The 23,470-nt window shown below is 31.0% G+C and overlaps 1 long non-coding RNA gene across 1 annotated transcript in view; it reads left to right on the forward strand.

The window, feature by feature from the left end:
• Positions 1–23,470, forward strand: part of LOC140699806 (uncharacterized) — a 223,001-nt gene that overhangs the window by 112,737 nt on the left and 86,794 nt on the right. Inside the window, exon 2 of the long non-coding RNA XR_012078049.1 lies at positions 19,952–20,004. This is a non-coding gene — a long non-coding RNA (uncharacterized lncRNA). The remainder of the gene's footprint in view (positions 1–19,951; positions 20,005–23,470) is intronic.

Here is a 23,470-nt window from a genome sequence, read left to right on the forward strand (position 1 = left end):
ATTTCTTTGGTAATTCCTGCCCCCCACACCCTCTTTGCACACATATTCCATCTTTCTACCTCTCTCCCATTCTCTTTCTCCCTCTTCCTTTCTCTCCCTTCCCTCTTCCTCTGCCAATTATTATTTATAAACCAACAGTTCCCAAGTGAAAGCCTGAGACATTTTCATACATTGGTAATCAAATAAGGAAAATAATTATAATTGCAGTGTAGTGTAGGTTTACTTGTCATTACAGGGTGCCATCTACTTTTGGGGGACAGATTATATAAATTGCCTTAAGATTATGCCCTTAAAATTTCTTGGAGTTATATCTGCTTTATGAAAATACAATGATTTTGATGACATTTATTTTGTGGTAGTATATTGTTCATTTGATTCTGTTTGGCAAATAAAAAGTCATATCACTCTTTCTACTTCATTTTTTTAAAGTTTCTAAAATGTAATAGTCAAGAAACAGTTGCATTGTGTCCTATAGTTCTTCCTGACTTTAAAATATTACTTAGAACTTTGGAATCTTTATTTTAATTGGGAGTTAGATTGACACAGTGTAGTTATGGGACCTGGATTCCGGTTTGAGCTCTATCACTTTGGAGATTTATGATATTGAACAAGTAATATTATCTCTCTGGCTCTGTTTCATTATCTGTGAAATGAAAATATTAAGTCTTGTCCTGAACATGTGAGATTCATTCCAAGTTTGCAACATTTGTAACATGTGAAAAATTAATAAGTGTAACATAATGAGTCATAATATTTTGATGTGTGAGCTTGACTAGGCTGCAGTAACAGGTTATTCAATAAAACACTAAATATATGCTGTGATGGTATTTTGTAGATTAAATGTCATAATCAATTGACTTTTAAAAAGATGATTATGCTAGATAATCTGGGAGAGTCGGCTTTAATCAGTAAAAAGCCTTTAGAACAGATCTGAGCCTTCTCTGAAGAAGAAATTCTGTTTATGGATTACATCTTTAACCATGCCCTAGAGTTCCAGCTTGTCCTCTGGATTTATGAGGGCCTACCCAGCCCCCACAACTATGTAAGCCAATTTCTCCCAGCATATTTCCTAATATGTATCTCTTACTAGTTATTCATCTCTGGTTAAGCCCAAACTGATAACACACTATGTAAATAGAATAAAGACGAGTAGTATATGATCATCTAAGTAGACTGAGAAAAACCATTTGACAAAATCCAAAACACTTTTACTTGACATTCTGCAAATACTCAACAAACTGAGAAGAAAAGGGAACTTCCTCAGTCAGACAAAGAGTATCTGTGAAAACTCCACAGCTAGTATTTTACTTAATGACCAAAGACTGAATGCTCTCCAGGTCCCCCTCCCTGCCAGTCATGAATAAAATCAGGTATCTGCTTTCACTGCTTCTATTCAAATTTGTACTGAGAGTTCTAAGCAAAGTAAGTAGTAAAGAAAAAGAAATACAAGGCATCAGATTGGGAAAAAAACAGTAAAACTATACTTACAGGTGGCCTGTTACTTACATAGGCAATCCTAAGAAATTTATTAAAAATTCTAATAGAACAATAAATGAGTTCATTCAGATTTTGCAATACAAGATCAATATATACAAATCAATTGTGCTGACCAAGTAACTTTACTGATGGTGAGGAACCATCCTGATCTGAAATAGCTAAATCCCATTATGAAAAATGAACATAGCCCACAAATAAAATAACATTAATTCCCAAAGAGTAAACATATTGCTAAACCAGTTTCTGATTAAGAGTATTATAATAAATTAAAAGCAAATTGACAGAAAGTGTCCCAATTGCATGGAAGTGAAACAAAAAAACAAAATTACCTTATTTTAATTCTTGGATCAGACTTAATCAAAACTTGAATAAGTGAATATTTGTAAGGGTATCTCATAAATAATGTACATCTGAATGAACAGGAAATATTTGAAGAAACGCTTACAGGGAAATTCACATCTTTATCTAACTTAAAATAAAAGGGTAAAAATACCAAATAAGCATAAAAGATAATAAGTTAGAAAAATATAAAATGAAATTTAAATTATATGATGAAATTAATCTACGGAAAGAAGGAAGAGATTAATGAGGATACATGCAGAGCATAATAATTTAAAAATAATAATAAAATAATCAGACCTTAGCTAACTTAATCACTATAAAAGGGAAAGATTACAATTGTGCAAAATAAGAAATAACAATAGAAAAATAACCATAAAATAAGACAAAAGTGAAAGTATCATAAGAAAGTGTTGTTCTCAAACACTAAAAATAATTTAGTAAAAGCAGAAAAATGTATTATTTTTGACAAAATAGGAATTTATCTAAGGATTCCATAAGAAATATAAATTAAGAAAAGATAGTATAGTATAGTAGAGTAAGAGAGAAATGTCATCTAAATTCTAACTGTAAATAAAATATCAGTCTCAAGATAGATTACATAGAAATTTCTCCAGCCATAATATTAGATCATTTTAATGGTAGTCAATACAGAACCTTGAAAATGAAGAAAAATACTGATATAACTATATTTGGAAAAAATAAAACTGGTACCATACTTATCTTAAAAAAGAAAACTATAGTTAATGCTAACTTAAGGGTATCAATTCAAATTCTTGACAAAATAATAAACCAGTAGATTTATGGAAAAGAAAATAAATGAAGAGGGAGGATCAGGTCCTATCAAGTATTAAAAAACATTATATTAAGCCCTGTTAATTAAAAGCAATGTTAGACCATGGATAGAAAGACTAGAAGTATATTAAATTAGTTTAGCATATTATAATGGTATTGACCACTTGGAGTAACATTTTAAAATGTGGAAAAGTCATTGATATATCGATAAATAGTGTTGGAACAACTGAATGGCCATCTGTAAAACAAAATAAAGGTATAGTCAAATATCAAACTGCATACAAGGATAAATTTACAAAGAATTGTAATGACTAAATAAAAAGTCCAGCAGGAGTAATTATGTAGTAGAGGAGGAATATATACATACACATATGTTCTCTAATGTTTGTCCTACCTGGGAGCTTTTGCACTTTGAATGGTCAATTACATTGATGTCAAAGATAGTGTAATCTGTCCAGTGTCCATTTAATTTTTAAGTAAAATTTGGAGTCTCAAGATTGTGTGTGTGGGGGTATATAGCATAGTCTCTAAATTTTCCATTTTGACTTTTAAGGTGATTTGTCTGTAACTGGTAAGAAGTATATCTCTTGTTTTTAAATAGCTAAGACAATGGTCAAACATGATTTCCACAAATTATTCAGTTTGTGAACACCTGATGGCTTAGTTTTAGTGCTAATCTTTAGTGCTAATCAGTTAATGTTAAATATATATAGTTACAAAAATAATATAGCTTAAGAAATTCAAAATAGATGTTTAATTGTATTGATTGCTATCCACATCTGTTCTAGAGCTTTATCAATTCTTGAACCTACAATCAAAAATCTCATCTTCTGACTGAAGAGATAAAATAAGTACACACACACATACACACACAAATGCACACAGAAATATGCAGTGCATGACAGTGGCCATACCAAGGTTTGGGTGGTAGGAGTTATATATCCTGGTTCAGGCAATAACGGGGTAAATGATTTCTGTAACTCTTACAAGTAGTAATAAAACCAGTTCAGTCTTTTTTTAATCATCATATGCAGACAAGGATAAACAATGCCAATGATTTACTACTATACCTGGAAAAGCCATCACTTTTTGCTGGTCTAAATTGTAGACAACATGATTATAGAGGAGTTTTATTAATATATATATATTTATATATACACATGTAGACAAGCATATGTGTTTCAAATAAGAATATTTTATTAGTTGTACTTTAATAAACATTGTAATGTTTGTGGAAAATAATGAGAATAATTGAAGGTTAATTAAAAGAACTCAAGGTGTGGATTTAGGAATATCAATTTATCATTAGGTAGAAGAACTTTGTAATTATTTGGGATCTGACATCATGTGCAGTTTTTGTCTCCCAACCCTGTGTTAATCTCCATTCCTAGATTGAAATAAATAATGATAGCACAGTGAGTGTAAAGATGTGGAGAAATAGAATTTCAATTATTTTAATCCATTTATTCTAGGTGACTACTTGAATATTTTATCTATGTTTGATATTTAAGATTGTGAAATATAATGTAATCTGTAAGATATAGTATATTTATTAAGGAGAAAATTTTAATATATGCATAAGATATTTTACTGAATCTGAATAGTATATTTAAAATAGAAATTTATTTTTTTAGAGCTGTTAATTTTTTTAATTGAAATATAGTTGACATATAATATTATGTTAATTTCAAGCATGCAACATAGTGATTTGACATTTAAATACAAAAAAGATCACCACAATAAGTCTAGTAACCATCTGTCCCAATACAAAGTTATTACAATATTATTAACCATATTCCTTATGCTGTGTATTACAGCCCCATGATTTATTTATTCTGTAACTGGACATTTGTACCACTTAATCCCCTTTACCTATTTCACCCTACACCCCATCCCCTCCCCTTTATCAACCACCAGTTTGTTCTCTGTATCTATGAATCTGTTTTGTCTTGGTTGTTTGTTTTGTCTTTTAGATTCCACATCTGAGTGAGATCTTAAGTCTATCTGACATTTCTCTGTCTGATTTATTTTCATTTATCATAATACCCTCTAGGTCCATCCATGTTGTCATAAATGTCAAGGTTTCAGTTTTTTAATGACTGAGTAAATACTCCATAGTGTATGCAGTTGACCTTAGAGTGACACAGGTGTGAACTGCATGGATCCACTTATACACAGTTTTTTTTCCCCCAAAAAATATGTACTGCATGACCTGTGGTTGGTTGAATCTGTAGACGAGGAACCTTAGATACAAAGGGCTGACTATAAAGTTATATACGATTTTCAACTGTTAGGGGGTCAGCACCCCTATCATCCATGATGTTCAAGGGTCAGCTGTATATACCATATCTTCTTTATCCATTCATCTATTGGTGGACGCTTAGGTTGCTTCCATATCTTGCTATTGTAAATAAGACTGCAACGAACTTAGGGTGCAGTTATCTTTTCAAGTTAGTATTTTCTTTTTTAAGGTAAATACCCAGAAATAGAATGATGGATCACAGGGTAGGTCTATTTTTAATTTTTTGAGGAAACTGTACACTGTTTGGCATAGAGTCTGAACCAATTTATAATCCAACCAGTAGTGCACAGGATTGTCTTTTTGTTGATATTCATTCTAATGGATGTGCTGTGGTATCTCATTGTGGTTTTGATTTTCGTTTCCCTGATGATTAGTGATGGTTAAGTATTTTTTCATGTCTGTTGGCCATCTGTGTGTCTTGGGTTGTTAATTCTTGAAAACTAAAGAACAAATCAAGAAACTACTCTTGGGATATTACATATTGTGGAAAATAATTCTGTCCCATAACAGAAGGTTTTTTTAAAAAGCATCTGGTCCATGTGTCAAAAACATTGATACAACACCAATAGACAATACAGTCATTTGCAATGAGTAATAAGAGTGAGTAGCAAGTAGTTATAACCCCACATGGACCATCCACACATTTCATGTTTGGTTTAACTTTCAGTTGATTGCTAATCAGCTAACTTTCTGAGGAAACGTGGCCAAGAGGTATGCAGTGAAAAGTGAGCACAATGGAGATGCTGTTCTTGGCTTAGTTACTGACTTACTTACTTGTACTTATATGCAGCACTGCTATATTTGCCTGCAAAGTCTTGGATCTCTAACATGCATTCTCTAGCTGGTTGCTGAGGGTCAAAAGTGACTAGATCAGCAATGAAAGCTGCATATAGTAAGCATCTAAATACACTGCTAATTGCATGACTTGCTAAAGCATATGTGAAAATGTGAGACAGAGTGTTTACTGCCAACTGGATGTTTGCCACAGATTTCTTCAAGAGTATTAAATACCAGTTTTAATTAAATATGAATTGGGAAATTGTATTAACTGTTTCAAATTACAAAGAAATTGTTCCAGCCAACTGAGGCAATAATCTGCTCTTACCCAAGTGACCTATTAGAATTAATAAGATTTTCAAAATGAGCTTTTTTTCTCCTCAAAGTTCCTAGGAAGTTTGGTTCAGTAATTACCTAAGTTTTATCAAATGATACCAGAAAATAATAGTAAGGCCATTTCTTTTGAGAGCAATGGGAGACATCATTATGTACTAGTTGAATGGCTGGATATAACTTTAAAAGAACATGAGAATGAAAAATCTCTCTTTTATGCATAGATACATAAACATATTGTAAATGTCTTTAATTCATATCATTCTCTTTCTAAACACATCTGTTGAGTCTATGCCTATTGAACCATTGATCTCCTTTTGATGAGGCACTCGTAATGAAAGACACTATAATACTTACCACGGAAAAGTTTCAGCTTGCTCTCCCATATTTATATAATTGGCTAAAATTTAATAAAAACATAACATAATTTCTACATTAGATTGCTGAATGAAATATTCACAACCATCTTTATTGAAAGTTTTTTTAACAAGGATATTTATTAAGAGTTGCCATATAGTCCAGTGTAATGATTAGAATAATGATTGTATAGAAGGCAGTAATCACCAGATTATAACACAGAAAAATTGTGACCTATTCCAAAGTCACATTTCTAGAAGTAAAACCGAGTGGAGGCATTAACGTAGGATAAAGAAGATGAAAACCCTTTGGCAGAGGATGGGATTGAAGCAAAAACCCCGAACTTTAGCTTTCCTGTTTCACTTGTCTCATACCTGCTTATACCGCAAATACTTATGTATCCATGTAAACAGAAGATGAGTAGTAATCAGAAATAAACCTGAGTGGGTTTTGATCATAAGACAAATGTAGTAGAAATAAACAACTAGATAAAGAACATACATCCTAAGAATTATTGAAAGAAGCAGAGATAGTCTTCAGGAAAATAAAAGTATTTCTCCCTGTCCTTAAGAAGTTACAAGGTATATAATAATTTTTAAATATCTAAAAGAAGAGAAACAAGGACTTCAAATTATATTATAAAATATGGGGAAATTATGTGAAAGCTGGGGTTAAATTCAGATGTAAAATGGAAGAGAAATAAACTTCTGCCCTCTTCTTACGTACACATATTTTAAATAAATATCTAACTCTGTTTTTAGTCCTAATTTTCTAGTTTAAAAATTTTAGAGAAAGAGACGGAGAGAAAGAGGTGGTGGGGTGGGGGTTGGGTTCTTAAAAGATGGCAATTGAACTATGAGAATAATTAAGATAAAGATTATAGCATATAACATATTTCTTAGTTTACATTCTATTTCTATCATCATACCTCCACCTGGAGGATGGGGGTGATTACTTGTAGTAAGAGCTCAATAAATGTTTAATGATGAAGAGTAGATAGTAGCATATGGTATGCCACCAGTAGGAGAAAGAGCCCTCAATCTAAATATTTCAAGAAGTCAAATAATTTATTTATAGAACAACTTAATTCATCCTTTCAGTTATAATATTTAGTACACAAAGCAAATCTTCATTTCTTTTTTAACTAAATCACCCTAAGGAAAGATTGTGACTATCCATGTGTATTCTACATGAAGCTGTCAAAAGGCTGTAACCAAAGAGATATATGGATCTTTGTGTAATCTTTAAAAAGGGACTGTATTTACATTAAGCAAAAAAAAATAGCAGATTGATAAGAAATGTAGGTGCGGTGAAATTGTAAACTAAAATTGTCTTCAATCCCTAAAGTGCATTTTAACTGACAACCATTATTGTCACCTAACAACCAAGGACTATGTAACTCTAGAACTGTACAGTATCTGCTAAAAGAGGTACATCATGGGGTACTGAAGTCAGAAAGCTTTGGTTCTGAGCCAGTTTTAGCCACATTATTGTTCTGATATTTTGAGCAAGTCATTTGACATCTTTGGCATTATATTTATATCAGTTAATTAACAGTCTGAATGGAGAATATTTTAATATTTATGAAAATGTCTTTTAAACTATTTGCATAGTACAAACTATCACATATTCTAAAAGGCACTTTACTTTTCACATATTTAAATAACTTGGGTTGTGTCTTACAATTGCTAATTTGTCAGTGAAATTAACACCTACTGTCGTTAATGTACATTAAAATGGTGCATCTTACAATACATGGTATTAAAAGAAATATCCATTCATTTAAGGATAGAAGTTAATAGAGTTTATGTTATTGTCAATGTATGTCTTTCAAGGATGCTCATTAGGTCACCTGTGTTCCATTTAATCTAAAGGGGGAAAGGCTGCAGAGGAGCATCAGGTGGGACATTTATTTGGACCAGGCCATTTTTTTATCATGTTTCCTCATAAAACTAGAAATTAGACTAAGAATCATAGTTTTTATGTGAGCATTTTCTTCCCAGAAACACTCTTTACTCTGAAAAGGGAATAAAGTATGTGGAATAGCTAATCTCTGCCGTATCTCTGAGCCTCAGATCCCTCATTAAGGATCTTAGGTCTACCTGCTGAAAGTTGCCATCTCTGACGTTTCTATTTGAGGTTCAGCTTGTTATTTTCTCTTTTTGAACATATACCTGTTTCTTTCATGCACTTACCATTTTTTAAAATAAACTTAGTCACTTGTTTATTTTCTCTTGTTTCCACCCATGACTACAAATATTATGCCTGTTTTTTTTTCCACTGAAGTATCCCCACACCTATCACAGTCAATAGATACTTGTTAAATGGCAAAATCAAATATAAACTATATATAAAATATATGAATATAATAAAATATAAACTATATATAAAATATATAAAATATAAGGAATTGACCTCGAAACTTCTATATGTTTCTTTAATTTAGACTAAATTTTTGTTATTAAGCATTTTACTTTGAGACAATTACAATTAGGAGGAAGTTATAAGAAATAACACAGATCTCTGTGTACTCTTTATCCAGATTTCCCCAAATGATAACATCATGCAAAACTATAGTATAATATTACTATTGAGATATTTATATTGATACAGTTGAGACAAAAAACATTTCTGCCATGAGGAGGATCTCTCATTTTGCTCTTCTGTAGACACATTTGCTTCCCCCTGATTCTAACTCATTCCTTAATGAGTTAGAATTCCTTGGCAACCACTAATCTCTTCTCCCTCTCTATAATTTTGTCTTATCAAGAATGTTCTACAAATGGAATCACAACATGTACAACTTTTTTAAGTTGTCTTTTCTTCACTCAGCAAAATTATCTGGAGATTCATAAAGGTTGTAGCGTGTATCAGTAGTTTGTTTCCTTTAATGACAGAGTAATATTCTATGGTATGAATGTACTAGTTTGTTTAAACCTTCACCTGTTCAAGAGTGTCTGAGTTGTTTTCACTTTTGACCCAATACTAATAAAGATGTATGCATTTCTGTACAGTGTGTGTGTGTGTGTGTGTGTGAACTTAAGTTTTTATTTCTCTGAAATAAATGTTCAGGAGTGCAGTTGTTGGGTAGTATGGTAGTTGCAAGTTTAGTTTTTAAGAAACTGCCAAACTGGTAAGAGTGGCTGTACTATTTTATCTTCCCACCCACAATGTATGAAAGATATGTTTCTCTGCATTCTTCCTGCAGAGAATTAAAATTGGTATTGGTATTTATATTATTTTAAAATTTTTGCCATTTTAATAAATACATAGTCATATCTCATTGTAGTTTTGTAGTTTTAATCTAATTTCCCTGATGACCAACAATGTTGAGCATCCTTTCATGTGCTTATTTGCCATCTGTATAAACTCTTTAGTAAATGTCTTTTTTCCCATTATCTAATCTGATTGGGGTTTTTCTTTTTTTTTTTGTTTGTTTTTTTTTTGTTTTTTTTTTGTTTTTTTTTGTTTTTTTTTCTGATTGGGGTTTTTCAAACTGTTCTTTTTTAGTGTCATTTATGTCTAAATTCTAGATTTGCCTTTTGTCAAATATCTGTTTTGCATATATTTCTCACAGCCTGTAGCTTGCTTTTCCTTCTTTGAGAAACTTAATTTTGACAGTCGGTTTTCTTATTATTTTCTTTTTTGGATTGTGCTTTTCGTGTTGTCTAATACTCCTTTGCTTAATACTAGATCTCTATTATTTTGTAATACATTGTGGGTTCGTCACCAGTTGTGGATTCTGGCCAGCAGAAGTCCCACCAACACAGAATGAATTACTCAGGACTCCTTGGAAAAGTCAAGAGAGCAGAGGGAGTAGGGAGCCAACTCCAGGAGCCTCTCATATCTCCCATATTTATTGAGTACTGTCAAAGGAGGAATGCAGGAATTTAAGGAAGGACAGGGTGGGATCACAATGCCTACAAAGGCTTTATTTATGGTTGGTGTTTGGCTCAAGGTCACAAGACCCTTTTTGGTGAATCATGTTCCTGTTGAGCCTTTCAGCTTATCAGGGCGGAGCATATGAGAATCAGCTGCTTAACAACTTGGACTCAGGCAGCTGTGCCTGTCTTAGGTTGCCCCCCTCAGGGGATCTTACCCATCATTGGCTAACCAGCCTTCTCACCTCTGAGTCTGCAGCTTTTTATAAGTTGTTTACCATTCCAGCCCACGGCTGTTTTGGGGATAGAAGACTAACAGTAGGCATGCCCAGCGTTTATAGCCGAGGGCCTGGGTCATTGCTAAAACCTCAAGGCAGTTACTAAGCACACAGTCCTTAAGGAGATAAGCGGCTGGGATCAGTTAAAATTTGTTAACCATGGGCTCCCACAATACAGTATTTTCTGAAAGTTTTATTATTCTTTATTTAAATCCATTATCTATTTTCAGTTATTTTTTTGTGCAAGGCATAAGATTTTAGTCCATTTTTTAAATTTATATGAATTTCCACTTGATCCAGAATCATTTGTTGAAAAGGCTATCATTGATCTGTTGAACTGTTTTGACACATGTGAAAAACTACTTGGCATAATTTCTATGGATTTATTTCCAATAAAGATTTTTTCTCATTGATCTGTGAGTCACACAGTCTTGATTATTGTAGCTATACAAGTGTTGATGTTGGGTAGCTCGCTTCCTCCCACGTTATTCTTCTTTCTCAAGGTTGCTTTGGCTATTCTAGAGCCTTTTTATTTCTATATAAATTTGAAAATAATCTTGTCTATAGCTAGAAGAGTCTTTCTGGAATTTTAATGGGAATTGAATTAAACGTGTATATCAGTGTAGTGTTGACATATTTACTTTATTGATAACTTCTAATCCATAAAACAGACCTCTCCATTTAGGTAGATTTTCTTTAGTTCATTACATTTTCATTATTTCATGCTGTTTTCAACATACGCAGACTGCACATTTTATTAGATGAACACCTAAGTATTTCTCTTTTATAAAAGTCATTGTATGTGTTATTATATTTTAAATTTCCACATCCATGAGTTAATTGCTTATTTATAGAAATAGGTTAGTACATATTATTTTATATTTTGCAACCTGGGTTAAGCACTTACTAGTTACAGGAATTTATTTGTAGATTCGTTTGGATTTTCTACGTAGAAAATCATGTCATCTGCAAATAGAAACTTTTTTTCTTCCTTTCTGTTCTGCAAACTTAATTTCCTTTCCTTGCCTGTTACACTGACTACAGCTTCCATCATTATGTTGAATAAAAGTAGTGAGAGCAGATAACCTTGTCTTATTTCCAGTTTTAGAGGAAAAATGTTCAGTCTTTCACCACTAATATTAGCTGTAGACTTTCTACAGATAATCACTATCAATTTGAAGAAGTTCCTCTCTAGTCTTATTTGTCTTAGAGTTTTATGATGGGTAAGTGTTGGATTTTGTTAAGTACTTTTGCTTCATCATTTGATAAATCATGTGATTTTTCTTAATTAGTATGATAGTTAATATGATAGATTACATTTATTTATTTTTGAATATTTAACCTGACTTATCTCTCTGGAATAAACACCACTAGGGCATGGAATACAATTTTTTATATATATTCATGAGTTCTATTTGCTAATATTTTGTTAAGTATTTTTGAGCCTGTATGTATGAAGGATATTAGTCCGTAGTTTCTTTTTTGTGTTGTCTTTGTCTAGCTTTGGTTTTAGTGTAATCCCAGCTGCACAAATTTAATTGGAAAGTTTATTCTCCTCTCTGTTTTCTAGAATTGGTTTTATTTCTTCTTTAATCATTTAGTAGAATTTTCCAAGGAAACCTTCTGGGCCTGGGGATTTCTTTAGAGAGAGACTTTTAAATACAAATTCAGTTTCTTTAATGTTGATATTGCTATTCAAATTATCTACTTCATAGTGGGTAAGTTTTGTCATTTTGTGTTTTTTAAGAATCATCATATTTAAGGTATTTATCTATTAAGGCTACGTCTGCCATTTTATTTTTTGCTTTATGCTTATTCTTTTTGTCTTCTATTTCTGTTTTCTTTTTTCTGTGTATTACTTGAATCTTTTTTGCAACTCTATTTTGTTTTATGTGCAGTGTTTTTGAGTGTCTCTTTATACAACTTCAAAAATAGTAGCTCTGAATGCTATGTGCATATAGATAGAGGTTAGCTTTACACATTTACATAGATATCACAGTCTTCTAGCGGTGTCATTTCCCAAGAATGGGTGAAGTATAGAAACTGTAACTCTTTTATACCACTTTACAATCCCCTTCCATTTATAATATAATTATCTTAAATATTTTCTCTACATTCATTTAAAACCATATCAGAGAGTTCTATAATTTTTGTTTCAACTGTCAGAGATAACTTAGAAAATTGAAGAGGAAAAGCACAGTCCATTGTGTTTGTTCAAGTTGTTGCTGTTTGCTTCTGTCTTTACTAATGTCTTACTTAAGGTATGTTATCTTATTTCCTTTCTGTTTAGAGAACTTTCTTTAGGCATTTATTTGAAGTATATCTATATCTATATAAAATGGTTAATGTGTAGCATTGTTTATTATATTTAATGAGAGGAATGGTATCTCTACTTGATCTTTCTGGAAATGCTTTGTATCCTAGTTTTTAAGAGTATTGACTCTGAAATAATCCTGTTACATAGAAAATCTAGACCATTAGGCAAACCCTTATCCATTTTTTCCCCTAAGAATCCTTACCTTTAAAGTAGAGATGACTATAGTATCCACTTTATAGAGCTGTCATAAGATCAAACATAAAGATTTCTGAAAAGTATGTGGTATATATTTAGCATAAATTTTAAATAAATTTTAGCTACTATAAAACATCTTTAATTTCTGTATATTCAGAATTTTTATTTAAAAAGTTAATTAATGAAAAATAAAGAACCCAGTAAATTGAACATATTTAATTCTGAATATCTCCTACTCCCATGATTGGGTTTCCATGAAGCCCCTGTTAATAACCAGCTTTTATTTTTCTAAACTACCTCTGGATAACATGTGCACAATGACTGTCATAGTCCTGTTTCTGTTACCTGGATTTCAAATTTCCTCTCATCAGTAATTATAGTACACACTATAAATTGTGTTACTGTGTAGCTCTGGAACATTTCCTCCTTCTACCTTTAAATTGTCATTCTACCTCCATAAGCTCAGCATACAGCTATTTCTGTAGATTCCAACTTTTATCCCATTTCCTACCTAAGCAAAAGTTACTCTCAGTCAGAGGACAATCTCTATGTGCAAAAAAAATGTGGAAGTATACTTGTGACTTTCTCAAAAAACTTGTTTCCTTTCACTAAAAAAAAAAAAATAGTTCATTCTGAAAGTATCTTTATACTAGAATTAAAATCCTGAACTATCGAGTACTGACATTTGACATGCTCCTCCACTATTTTATTTTAATGAAATAGACATGGATTAAAAAACTGAATGATTAAGAAAACTGAGTAAAAACTGGGTGTTGATGAATCATGAACATAACATTACCTTTTCAACATTTAAAAAATATTTTCTCCCTCTGCTTATGGTCTTAACATACCCAAATTACTTTACTCTCCAACAAATCTCTCTCAATTTGAAAAAGAAATTGCTTTGGTTCAAAAGAAGCTTCCATTCTCAAAGCTACTATTCAATAATGTTAGTTTGTTTTCTTTCTGCATCGTAGATACAATTTGTTCAGCAGGCAATTATCTACTTGGCTTTCAGATCAGTAGGAGGCATAATTATGTTGCACTGAATGAGATCTCAGCTGTATGCAAGAAGCATAACCAACATGAAACAGGAAACTACAGTGATGGGTTTAAATTTCCTCTCTGGAGCTCAATATAACAATTTTAATAGGTGACACACCAAGTATTCTATATGTAAATGCCCAGAGGGTCTTGTTCAGTGTAGTTAAATTTGGTGAAGAGATTGTGACATCACAATTTTTAATGTTACACCAGCCTTAGGTTCAGCATTGTGATTTTCTGCTACTTTTTCTACTGCCTTTTGTACGAAAATAATTCATTTTAAAACAATCAATCACATACATGCTGAAATTATTTTAAAATCAACATAGTAATGCTGAAGGAACTAAGAAATAGCAATATTTTAAACAATGTATTTACTGAAGTAATAGCTACACATTAAACTACATACAGTTACTTCATACTTTTATATCACTACTGCTGAAACTAGGAGGAACTTAAACTGTAATCTAAATATAAATTATGGAGATAAGTCTAATTTTATTTAATTTTTTATTTTTTTAATTTTATTGAAGTATACTTGATTTACAATGTTGTGTTAGCTCCAAGTGTATAGCAGTGATTCAGAATATATTTGAATATATTTTCAGATTCTTTTCAATTATAGGTTATTACAAGATATATAGTTCCCTGTGCCTATACAGTAGGTCCTTGTTGATTATCTGTTATGTATATAATAGTGTGTATCTGTTAATCCTAAACTCCTAATTTATCCTTCCTCCCAGCCTTTCCCCTTTGGTAACCATAAGTTTGTTTTCTATGTCTTTGGTAACCATAAGTTTGTTTTCTATGTTTTCTATTTCTATGTCTGTTTCTGTTTTGTAAATAAGTTCATTGGTATCATTTTTTTTAGATTTTACATATAATAGTGATATCCTATGATATCTGTCTTTGTCTGACGTACTTTACTTAGTATGATAATCTCTAGGTCCATCCATGTTGCTGCAAATGGCATTATTTCATTCTTTTTTATGGTTGAGTAGTAGTCAGTTGTATGTATATACACCACATCTTCTTTATCCAGCCATCTGTCTGTGGACATTTATGTTGTTTCCATGTCTTGGCTGTTGTAAATAGTGCTGATATGAACACTGGGGTGCATGTATCTCTTCAAATTACAGTTTTCTCCAGATATATGCCCAGGATTGGGATCATTGAATCATGTGGTAACTGTTTTTAGTTTCTTAAGGAAACTCCATACTGTTCTCCATGGTGGCTGCACCAATTTACACTCCCACCAAAAGTGGAGCAGAGTTCCTTTTTAGAGAAGCCTAATTTTAAATTATATTGAAAGATTTAAGAAAGATGCCTTTAAAAAGGAAAGATTACACTAAGTAATTTTTGTGAAACAGATTTAAGTGTGATTTAATATCAACATTCTAATGTTGATTTAAATTGTACATACAATATTTTCATTTCCTATTTAATTTATGGTCATTGATAATTCATTTAACTCATTGTAAGTCACACTTTAAAACTGATGTACTATTTAATGTGATTAAATATTACTATGTCAGAAATTATATTTTATTAATATCTGTGGTGTAGAATGTTTAGACTGTGCAGGCATGCAAATCTGTAAAAGATACATTGCAGATTGATTGCAGTATGAAATACTCTACAGACAAAAATACCTTGTTATTTTATAAATTGATGACGTGGGCAAAATTGTACTTTAACTGAAACGTTCAGGTTAACTGAAAATGTTTTGCTTTGGCATTTATCTTTCATCTTTGAAATAAATGATCCTTATACTATTTGGTTGTCAGACAGTATTTCTTTAATTAAGACAATTTTTTAAATTGTGTAATTACTGTTTAAATTACCTAAAACACAAATATGTCATATGACCAAGTGGACAAGTGTCTTTTTTAAGTAACTGAGTTTGGAAGACACTGAATCCCCTCCACTAAAAAAAAAAAATATTCAGCCATATATGATTGAAACAATGCTTTATGGCCAACAAATAAGATGATTGAAACAATGCTTTATGGCCAACAAAGTAATTTATGAATGATCTAATAAACTGAATTCTTAATAGAATTATTTATAGTAGTTTAATTAATTAGTCAAGTATAAAACACTGTCAAAGCAGAATGCTCATTTTAAATCTAGTTTTTATAAGTTATTAGGATAAAGTTGAAGAAATCATTTAACTGTCCTGGGGCTCTATTTTATTGTTGTTATTGTTATTTAAATATATAAAATAATAATGCTAATATTTAGCTATCTTAATGGGTTCCTTGGGAAAAATTATATAGCTTATGTAAATTAAGCTCAATATTAGATGTTACACCTATTAAATGTTCATATTAGTCAATATTTTATTAACATTTTGTATGACTACAGGGTGATCTGCACTGCTATTTAAAGAATCCTAGTTACAGCCCAGGGTAAAAGTTGTCTAGCAAACTTTTTTTTTTCTATATAGTCTTTACTTTTACAGCAGTTTTATGTTCACAGCAAAATTAAGAGTGAATAACAGAGATTTCCCAGATATGTCCTGATTCTTCACACACACAGCCTCCCCTATTATCAACATCCTCCTCTAAGATGCTATGTTTGTTACAGTTGATGAACCTATACTGACACATCATTATCACCCAAAGTCCACAATATACATTAGGATTCACTCTTTGTTTTGTAGATTCTCCAAGTTTGGATAGGTAAGTGTATAAATATATGTACCAATCATTATGAAAAATAATGCACTATAAGTAAAAAAATAAATAAATAGCAAATAAAATCAAAATTCTAAATATATCAAACAAAAGAAGACCTGCAAGAAGGAAGAATGGAATAGAAATCAGAGAGGTAGAAACACAAAACACGTAAGATGGTAGACCTAAATCCAACTATATGAATTCTTAGTTTAAGTGTTAATATGATAACTGTATAATACCACACTGTGTGGAAATCACAGAAGGCCCACTCGTGTCCCCTTCCAGTCATTATCTACAGAATATATACTTTCCTAACATCTAAAAGCATTCATCATTTTTTTGTCAGTTATAAAACTTCATATGATTAGCATCTTATAATATGTACTCCTTTGTATCTAACTTATTTCACTTCACATTTTGCTTGTGACATGTATCCATATTGTTGTTGGAAGTCACCATTTATTTTCATTTCTGAATAAGAATCCACTTTGTGAGTAAATCAGATATATTTATTCATTCTCCTGTTAATAGGCATTTATGAAGTTTATAGTTTGAACTATTATGAATAGTGATAATTGAACATCTGTAATATACATGCACACATATTTTAAACATGTCTATACATTACAGTGAATACATACCTAGAAGTTGCATCATAGGCAATGTTCATAGGCATCTGTTCACCCCTGTAGTTACTGGCAGTTTTCCAAAGTGGCTTTACCAGTTTTACTTTTTGTCTGCAGAGAAGCTTTCTGTGGTGCTTCACATTGTTGTCAAAAGTTGGTGTATTTACTGATTACTTTAGCCATTTTGTTTTGCCTGTGGTCATACTTCATTACAGCTTTATTTTACATTTTCCTGGTGTCTACTGAAGATGAGAACTTATATATTTATTCATAATGGTATCTAATTAACCCAACATCATTTATTACTAAAATAATAGTTTCCACTGCACTGAAGTGTCATTTTTATCATAAATCAAGTGACAAAATATATGTGGTCCAATTATGAATAGTTTATGTAGTTTCATTGATCTAATTTTTCTATCCCTACATCAAGCACATATTGGATAATGTTAACAGAGCTTTAAAATTGGGCTTGATAGCTGGTAGTATTTTTGTTCTTTTCTTCTGCTTAGTTCCTCTTTCTTATATTATTATAGAATCTTTTTTCTCTTAAATTTTGAAACAATTTGTGTGTTCATACACATATGCAATCACACACTACAGAATTTTATTTGGATTTCTTAACATGTGTATATAGTTTGGAGGAGGGGAATAATATCTCTATTATAGTGAGTCTTTGAATCTTTGATCATAACATCTGCCTTTTTTATTTTGTTATTTCAAAAATTTATTTGAATAATATTTTGAAGTTTTGTGCGTAAAGGGCATCTTTGTTATATTTATTCCTACCTATGTGATCATTTCAATACTATAATAAATAGTATTCTCTTTAAATATTTGTTTTTAATTAATTAATTTAATTTTTAAATGATGATGATAGGCATTATCTTACTGTTGGCAAGGATTTCTTCACTATTTTATGAATTAATATGAGTATTTTATAGATGTATATACATAATTTTTATCGTATTAATGATGTATTATCATTCCTAGTTTGTCAGTTTAGGATTTTGTGAAATATATTTGTGGAATCTATCTGGATGATTAAGTTTTCTCCTTTTTTCTAATATGTTGAGTCAGAAAGATTAATTTTCTAATGTTAAACCACTTGTACAATAAAATCCACTTGGTCATGATTCATTACCTTTTTTATGTCAATGGAATTAGTTTTTTATACTTCATATAGGATAGGATTTTTAATCTGTATTCATGAGAAATATTGTTCTATAATTTAAGCTTTTTATAGTCTTTGTCATGTGTTTGTTTTGTGTTAGATTTATCTCAACCTCCAAAATCAATAGTTATAACACAAAAATTATTAAATTAATAGAAGGCAAAAACTTGAACAGAAGCTTAACAAAAAATAGCATTATATGCAAATATACAATAAGCACATAAAATACACCAGTGATCATTTTCATCACAGAATTGCAAATTAAATTGCAGTAATACAGCATGTCATATTCACTGTGTTCAGACTGGTAAATGACCAGACAGAAAAGTGGTTGGAAATCCTCTTTCAATTTGCCCTACCCTCTAGGACTTTAAATCTTATTTGGTGCTCGCAAGCCCAACCTCTAGTCAGGCCGCCTAACCCTACGCCTTGAGGCCTTCAAGCATAACACTTTGTTTTTCAGAGACTATGCCTCAACTCTTTGACCTCCAGTCCAGCTCCGTTTTTCTAATTTATGATAGAAACTCTCACCAAAGTGGATATAGAGGAAACATAATTTATTAAGTGACTTAGTGGGCAAACCAAGTCCTATTCTAGACCTTTAGCCAAAACCTGGGATGGATAAATGCCTTCCAGGTCAGCTGTAATTGTCAACATTCCTCTAAATCTTCTTGCTTTTTTGGAATTTTTCTTCTTCTAAACATTGTCAACTTCTGAAACACTCTAATGCCTTCAGATATGGGTTTGTTGTTTAAGTAAGAACTTTTGTTTGCCAAGTAATATCCAATCCTACCAAGTGCCACCTAGAAGTATCTTTCTTTCACAGTATATATTTCATGAAAAACTCTTCTTTATTGGTATTATAGCATAGGGAGTTGAAAAAAAAATGAATACCTATTGTGTACCGACCCTGTGTTAAGCATTGGGGGTGCAGTAATGATCCTAAGAGATGATATTCCAATCTTCATGAAGTTTTTCTACTATGAGAAACCAAGATATAACCAGGTCACCCACACAACAAATGCTTCATAAAAATAAAAATGAATATTCTGACCTGGAAAATACTTTCCTACTTTTTTGTTAGAAGTATGTTTAGTAATTTTTTTAACCAAATTGTGCCTTATCTATCACAAACATTTCATCTTTTTCCCAGAGAAAATTTCAGACAAATTTTAATGTCTAAAGGATTTTTGTAGAAGGAATAAAAATTCTTTAAGATTTATTCTCTGTTAATATTAATGACTTCAAAAAACAAAATCAGACAAGAATGTTAAAATAGTCTTATGTCTAGTTTGTACTATGATTGAATCCCTGTACGAGAAATTATTCTTTTTTTTGTTTTCTTGTCTCTTTAGACATGTGCAAGAAGCAGATGGCAAAATCCGGTTATCAACAGTTGGCACAATAGGTAAGAAATAAGAAAAATTTAAGAGCTATTCAGAGCTAGGGAGCAATATACATCCCTGCATATAGGGAATTAACCATGAAGCTTTTGTTAGTTTTAATGAGTATCTGTGGCTAATCTGGAATTTTTACATTGAATCAGCACAAAGTTATGTAGCATGGGTGTTTAATTGTCAATGGATCTAACATCTGATCTGGATAGGTTAAAAGGCCTCAGAATAAAAAATAGTATTTGCAAAGGTAAAAAGGTCTGGAAAGCAATATTGTTGTGTTAAATTAGAAAAATTTTAGAAAACTTGAGGTATCTATTGAGTAAAACTTGATTCCCTCACATTTAATAAATTAATGTGTAGATTTATGTTTTTGAATGCTTAGCAGTAATACATTAACATTTTAAAAATTTTATGTCAGTATTTTTTATTTTATGTTTCTATTTTCAGTACTGTTTGTTTTATTCAAATATATTCAATAGAATAAAATTCACTTTCTGTTACCTAAGCTCTAAAACTTTCTTCATTAATGAGTTGCAATACAATGTCCCAAATATACTGGGTGATATTTCATTGCGTGTGAATACATTTGTGATTTTTATTGTATTCAAGTGAGTAAGCAATTTTCTTATCGTTTTATGTAATGCAAGGTAGTGGTAAGTAAGCACAGAGTCAAACATGTCTAGACTGCCTTTTGAAAGTCACATTTATCTAAATATTTTTCTATTTTTGTATACAAAATTTGCACCAAAAAACTTGATACTGTGTCCTGGAAACTCCAGAGGGTTATTTTATTCAGTTTGTATTTTACAAAATATTGGAGAGATAACCTCATAGTGACTACTGCTTCTGAATTTATCATATATGCTGTCTTATGAGATTGAAAGTTCACTTGTTTTTAGTATTTAACTTTATTCCATTGTTTGTTATCCTTATTTGTCTGGCAGTTATATTTATGTATGATTTGCTGTTAAATATCATCAGGTTCCAACCATTTTTAAAAATCACATTCATTTGAAGATTGCAAAATCTGGGTTGAGAATGTGTGATTAGCTTTGCCAGAGGAAGGTCCGTTTGTTGATTAGATCAAATGTCTGTTTATCCAACATAAAAATTCCTGTTACTGTACATTATGTGATTAAATAATTTCTATAGCCATGTAGACATGATTTTGGTGTACTTACACAACCTCTTACATTCCCAACTGTCTTTGGCAAGCTGTTTAATCTCTCTGAACATTAATTTCTGAGAGAGAATAGATATAATAGCAATATGTGTGTTTTCAGGATAAAATGAGAAAAAGGATGAGCTGTGTTTGGAATTTAAGAGCTCAATAAATATTGAGTCTTTTATTTCTCTTACTTTTGCAAACAAGAAAATCACTTGTACAACATAACTTTGTCCCAATGTCATGTTTCTAATTTTCTAGGTCTGTGTAAGGTCTTGTGAACTTCATAAATAAAAGTAACTCATGTGGTACATGGACTCTAAACTAGAATATAACATATGTGACCCTGGAAAGAATGCTGTTCATATTCATAGAAAAATTTGAAAGGCAGCTTTTGTATAGTTTCTCAAAAGATGAAAAAGGCTCCAATATTCTGGCTCCTCTAGTTAAGGGGAAAAAAAGTAGACTAAGTAAGTTTAAAATGTATTTTAATATAAAACCATTTTTTTGAGGACAATCAATGCTTCTCTGTTACTTTGCTAAGAGACTCATTCTTGTTTGCATCTTTATTTCAAGCAGTAATTTAGCAATTAATGAATTAATGCAAAAATCCAGCTTTGCATTAATATGAGAGCCCACAGACTTATTTGTCTACTTTTTTACAAAGGACATATTTTGTTAATTTAAATAAATACTAGCTAGTAAATGTTCTATTTCTGTGACTCTATGTGCAGTAAGGACCAATGATTTGTTTCCAAAAACATACATAAAATAAGCTATTATTTCTAATCATAACACTAGTTTTTAAAGTAAAAGTGTTTTTTGATTTATCCATATTCTATATTGAAAATTATATTTTAAAACTGGATATGTCTACAAACGTATACACAATGAAGTAAAAGAGAAGCAATTATCAACCAAATTTTATGAAAAAATTTCCTCAGTTATTATTGCAAGAGTGCCATATGCATTTTTCCAGATTATCAGTACTTCTGACAAGCTTCTTTTTTTGTATATATTTTTTTTTGGCATATGAAAGTTATAAACCCTGTATATCATACTTCAGAATCAACATAATAGACACATTATGATATAAGATATCATATCTTATATCTAAGATATGTGCCACAGCTAATCTAAGCACTCACATTACATCTCAGTCAATTGCTTTAATTTGTCTTGTCACCCTTCCATCCTTAAAGATTTTGATGTATCTAGCTTTCTTAGAACATTGGAAACCTGTTATCAGTTCAAGATAATCATGAAGTCTAGTTTTCAAATTCTGCTTTATTTCTAGTGAGAATATTGTTAATAAAATATTATACCCATAAAGACACAGCATTTGATATTAATGCTTATATCAAGAGGTAGTCAGCAAGAGTTATGTATTCTTGACACTATATTATATATAATTATGAAATAATGATTGTCAAGGAAAATGTGAATACAATTTTAAGAATAAAAATATTTCTGTTATGTGTATTTCTTTAAGAAAATGTTCCACATACATTTATTTTGTCCTTTTTTTCTTTTCTTTGGCTTTGAAATAATATGGATTGGCTATATACCACTTCTCTCAAACTATGGGGTAAATTTTATAATTTGCCCATTTCCATGCGCTTAGGTCAATCTCAATGTTTTTCTCTATCTCTGAGTTGCTTATTCTTTTTCTTTCCTTCTTATGTTTTTCTTGCCCCAACTCTTCCTTTTTGTTGTTTGTCTTTATTTTTCTTTTGATAGAGTCAAAGACTTAAGAGAAGAATATTTTGAGAAGAAAGAGGGATGTTTCTATGTGCTTTTATCCCATAGCTTGCATTAAAAACTGAATATCAAATTAGTGGTTTTAATGATAGTATAAAAGCCAGCTGTGTATTCGATATTGATTTTTGTCCTATGAAAACTGTAGTTATCAGTAACATACCTAGGGACTGATTATCCTTATGATCTTGTTGTGTGGAAAATATATTTTTTCTTGAATATGACTTTATTTTCTTTCCTAATAACTGCTGGTTATTCCAGTGTACTGCATGGGTGTGCCTCTATCATCTGCATTTTACCAAACCCGATAATTTACTGCTAGTTCTTACAGTAAGTGAGGCCAGTGATATCCTTCTAACTTAGTTTCAGATTTCCTGAAATGCATCTCAACACTTTGACTAAGTAAACAGATCAAGAACATGCCTAACTGCTTTATGTATATTAATTTAGTTCACAAATATCTCAGCAGATGTAATTGCATAAACATTCCATTAGAGTTGAAGTTTTTTGTTCACTGAGCTATTTTCTTATATTTCTACTATCTACCCTGAATA

The sequence above is a fragment of the Vicugna pacos genome, chromosome 11 (assembly GCF_048564905.1).
Source record: "Vicugna pacos chromosome 11, VicPac4, whole genome shotgun sequence".
NCBI lineage: Eukaryota > Metazoa > Chordata > Mammalia > Artiodactyla > Camelidae > Vicugna > Vicugna pacos.